Consider the following 5,380-nt stretch of genomic DNA (forward strand, 5'->3'; position numbering starts at 1 on the left):
TAGTAAGCAGCAAATCATGGATTCTCGGGTTTATAATCGCAACTCAGCACGTTAACTACTTGTCCTCGTCCGACTCACTTCATTCAAAGTATTAGAATATTTTTATAAACACCCGATCTTTAATGGTTAGTGCTGTAGTGGCACTTTAGCTACGTTAAATTTGATAGTCAGAGATTAAAACAAACAGCCACACGAGAATGAAAAGCCTGGCCTGTTGAAACTAATCGTTTTTTTTTATGTTTTGCTAGTTCTTTAATCATTTGTGCACTGTTACGCTAATGTATTATTACTGTTTTATTAAATTGCACAAAGTACTTCTTTAAATACAATACAAAAAAAAATGTCTGAAACAACATATTCAGTAAAATGTTTATTAATGTTGTCAAATGCACTATCATAATAAAGGGATAAAAAAAAGTTTGTCGGGCCCGTCCGGGATTTGAACCCGGGACCTCTCGCACCCAAAGCGAGAATCATACCCCTAGACCAACGGGCCTTTACTACCAAAGGAATTACGTTTTTAAATATAAAGTAATATAATAACATTTAATTTAGTTCGTACTAAAGTTTTGATTATATTTACAGTGTAATCTTCCTAGTGCGTTTAAATTCACAAATACAAATACTTTTATACTAAATACCCACTTATGCACCAAGTTATGTCCCTCGCATTGCTGTAGAAATAATTAGGCTTATTGTTACTTTGTGTCGATAGTACAGTAACTACCAGAATGCATTGCGAAACTTGTAGTGTAGAGTCTTATTTAGTGGCGTCTTTTCTTATTACGAAAGCTGACACATAAAAAAAGATATAATTGCAAAAAAAACAGCAATACTGACTATCTTTACATTGATCTTCGTAAGTTTGTTACTGCTCATAAAGAAAAGGTTTGTTATTTTACAACAAAGTTGAACTTATAATGGTAGTGAAAACAGTCAATATTAAAGATTGATTTACTCCATTAACCAACATGTAACACCCGTGCTCTTCCACCTGCTGTTATGTTCATTGTTCTAGAAACGTTTATTATCGTAGTTGTTATCTTATATAATACACTATAATATCACTATCTCCTTCTGCATTTTTTTTATCCGAACACCACTACAATCAACTAGGAGAGTAAATCCAACTCGGTAAATGTTCAAAAAGGCTTAGAGTTTTGAATTATCATTCAGAGCAATCACATCCCCCACCCCAAGGAACTTATCATCTAAAGTGGCCAAGATTGTAAACCCAACCCGGTGAATTTTAAATTAACATCAGGCGGCTTAATGTTGGCAAGATCATTCGTCATAGGTGAACAGGAAATGGCTAATTGCTAAGCGCACGATTTAATCTTATTATAATACACAATTGGGGTGAGATATTAGAGGTGAAAATCAATATTCATAAATTACTTTTTGTTTGTGTCTCGTTTCCGCCATACTCATTTTTCCTACCTCACTTATATAGTTGAATTACCCTCTGTCCGTACGGGTATGGCTGCTTGTAAATATGTATGAAAATCTGCATAAACAAACGGGTCCTGATAATCAAAAGTTAATTAAAATCTGTTACAGAGAATATACGTTTTACAATTCTCGTGATTAACATTTTATCTCATAATGAAGAATTTTTCTTTTCTTTTTTTTAGAATCACAACTCATTTCGCAAAAAAATCATAATTGCATGAAAATGTTCAATCGTGATTATTAACATACCATTATTACAAAAACACAGAATGTCGTAATCAGAAAACTTGTATTCTATTTGTGACAAATTCTGAAATACATGCAAAAAAAAAGCCCTAATTATTTGGAAAAAAAGTTGGTAGTTTATTTTGTGTCACGTTTGGTGAAAAAGTAGGCCCGTAGAGACTGTTCGATATAGCTATGTATTTTGTTCAAGTAATTCGAGTTCCTTTCCTTGGATTTTGTTTTTCAATTAACAGATCGGGTGTGGCTCAATGGTTAGTGTTGCGGGCTCTGTATCAGAATGTCCATGGTTCGATTTTCTGAAATGTTGCTGAACACACTCTGCACTGTAAGATATAGGTAACGTTATATATGTGACAATCAATCCCGGTTAAGAATGAATGTGTAGGCGCTCCTAACTGGTTTCATTCCCCCTTCTTCTCTGGTCAACAGTTGAAAATTAAAAATGAATAATTAATTGCTGAACTTTGGGGTTTTTGACTTGAAAATTTAGTCCAAGTATCGCATAAGGTGTCGTTCAGGTTGAAAATACCAAATCCTTAAATCAACATACACCCTATGTAATTTTAATACAGCACTTTCCTAATTAATCTTAACGGTTTTTTGTATTTGGTATATGTTGTTCTTTTGACATCTTATATCTAGTATGCACTACAATGTATGCGTATTTATTTCTTTTGTGGTAGCCCGGAAACCGTAGGTGTTAGATGAAAAGACACTGTTTATTGTTCACTGATATTTATACCACGACAAGACTGACTACACTGTCAACATGAACGTTTAGAACTTTATACTTAGAATATCAATATCATATTGACAGGAGTGGATTTCAGCCCTTACATCTGTTGGCAGCCAGCACTGGCAAATGATTTAAGAAGCCATGCAGTGTACCGATATAAAATTTACTACTATGACAGGAAGATATAATATTTATGAAAAATATGTCCATAAACATAACAGTTACAGCTGAACAAGCGATTCCAGAATAACGATATGTAATCAGTATATACATTTGGGAAAAATAAGAAGGTACATATGTCACTATAAAACCAAGCACATTCTTCGTGTAATTTTGATATATTTGGAATTAAACAAAGCCAAAAGAAATACTTTTTAGAATACAATATATTTTTCTTTATCTATAATAATATTGTAAAGTACGAAGCCCCCTGATGGCTCAGCGTTAGCCATAAAGTTTATAGTGCTAGAATTCATGGTTTGATCCCCGCGGTAGACGGGGCAGATAACCAAAGTGTAGTTCTGTGTTAAATCAAAACAAAAACAAAAAAAGGTAGAAATTACATGAATACTGGGCCTTGGAACTAAATTTTTCGTTGTAATAAAGTTGGGTGATAGGGTTTGAACACCCACTGGGAGCTATTTACATCACAGGTGTCAGTGTTATGGATTAGATTCTTTATGGATGCATTTCTTTCTCAGGAAGTTTAGCTGCTGAAGTATATTTAAAGAGTTATTAAATCCGAAACTTGGGAAATCGAAGCAATCATACGCGACCAGATTTGGCACACAAACGTTATCTTAATGGACGATATGTCGACGTATGACTTTTGTCTATCATTTCACAGTAATTTAGTTTGTGTCTACACACCCTTAAAATCACAAATTTAGACTTGCATAAATGTTGAGTCTTTTTTGTTTTATTTCTATCAAAACGCATTATCTAAGATTGGAAAGCCCACGGATCGAGGGTATAACGTTTCACTGAAATGTGATTGGTTTTTTTATTGGTAATAACTAGAATTTATTTCTTTTCTTAACGCACAGACTGAAGCAGTAAAATGGTTTATGTTGATTAGTTACGTTGGAAAAAAGAAATAATATAGTTTAGTTCTTAAATCTCCAGTAAGAAAACTCCCTTTAATGTCATCGTTTGGAATTGGTAGTAAATCTTTACCAAAGAGCAAATAAAACCCGCTAGTGACATCTGGTAGAGAGAAACTAAATTTCGCATTTCAGTTTATATTATTTAATATAAATGCGTTTCGCTTCCGATCAATAAAACGGTTTAAATGTCAAGTGAAATTTTTCTAAGAATTAAATTTCTAGTTTAATCTTTGTCATTCTTTTTTTTAACCATTAGTTCATTTGGGTAACAACCATAAAAAAAAAGTTCTAAAGCTATTTCGGTCGTAAAATGTGAGAATTTTATTCTTTTTGTTTTTGCACGAGTGAGCAATTCCGACATCAATAGCTTTTCGTGTAGTTAACGCTTGTGTGAGTTCGTTTTCGTCTCGATCTTTGCGAGCTACATGATATAATAAGTCACATATGGAACTGAGTTTTCGGGTTGAAGTGATCAACTGCATTGATCGGGAAAACAAGAGAGAACAGCTAATTCGTGAGTTTGAGAATAGGGGATATTTGTTTGAAAAGAGAAATTGAACGTGTTTTAATCTTTAGAATTTGTATGAAAAAAATAAAAACCATGATGCCTCGAAAAAGTAGAGTACACATTACATTCAGAGATACAGTATGTGAAACATTAATAATGAAAGTAGAACCAACCACTGAGGGTTGAGGGTATGCTGGACGGGCTGTGAACTTCAAATACTGGATTTTTTAAACCTTAGTACTATTTCAAAATGTTTGGATTATGAAGTTTAAAATATCCAAAACTTATTATTTCATTGCGTACACTGCAATAAGCTTCGTGGCTTGCAGTGCTTAAATTCGGTCCTCCCAGCGGAAACAGCTCAGATAATCCGTTGTGTGACTTTGCATTTAAACAAACAAACAAACTATTTGCAAGATTCAAGTTTCTAGATCAACAGAATCAAAGTTGTTACCAATTAAAAGAAGAAATTATTTGAAATTCCTCGTTTAACCAATAAAAGTGATACACCATTTAAACAAACAAACAAACTATTTGCAAGATTCAAGTTTCTAGATCAACAGAATCAAAGTTGTTACCAATTAAAAGAAGAAATTATTTGAAATTCCTCGTTTAACCAATAAAAGTGATACATCATTTAAACCACAGTTATTTATTACTCCGAAAACAAAGATGTTTTGGTTGATTGTTTGTTTGTTTATTTGTAATTAAGCACAAAGCTACACAACGGGCTGTCTGTGTTCTGCCCACCACGGGTATCGAAACCCGGATTCTAAATATGTTTTGATACATGTATCGACCACATTTATTCAGGACATGATCAGGCGGAATGAAAATAGACGGAACAAGAAAAATATATCATAAAAACTCTTCGCAATCACATGTGGTAATTGTCAATTCTAATTTAACCTTCTATTTAAATGAAACAACAATAATATATAACACATATATATATACACATAAGGCAAATCTTCAACATACATATAAAGCAATATACAAAATATATTGTTAATATTTATATTTATACAGTGTTAAACGAAGTACAACCAGAACACTGAAATTATTGGACCCTCATCTATATTTCAAAAAATAAATAAATTATGTTTAATTCTTTTCAGCAACATTCAGTTCATTGTAATTACTCATGAAACAAATTAATTCGGTCTTATACAGTAGTATATGGTGAGTATGATTAATATTGTGTTCTAGCTACACATGATAAAGAGCAGTTTTTGTTTCCACTGTAATAAAAAAAACAAGCCTAGTTTGATATAATGTGCAGCAATATTAACTATAACCACCATATATATATATATATATATATATATATAT

General features: G+C 32.4%; 1 non-coding gene across 1 annotated transcript; it reads right to left on the minus strand.

The window, feature by feature from the left end:
- Nucleotides 1–424: 424 nt before the first annotated feature.
- On the minus strand, nt 425–496 carry Trnap-ugg. Its single transcript has one exon. It is a non-coding gene; the product is annotated as a tRNA-Pro (tRNA).
- Nucleotides 497–5,380: the final 4,884 nt, after the last annotated feature.

The sequence above is a fragment of the Limulus polyphemus genome, unplaced genomic scaffold (genome assembly GCF_000517525.1).
Source record: "Limulus polyphemus unplaced genomic scaffold, Limulus_polyphemus-2.1.2 Scaffold997, whole genome shotgun sequence".
In the NCBI taxonomy this organism is placed as follows: Eukaryota; Metazoa; Arthropoda; class Merostomata; order Xiphosura; family Limulidae; genus Limulus; species Limulus polyphemus.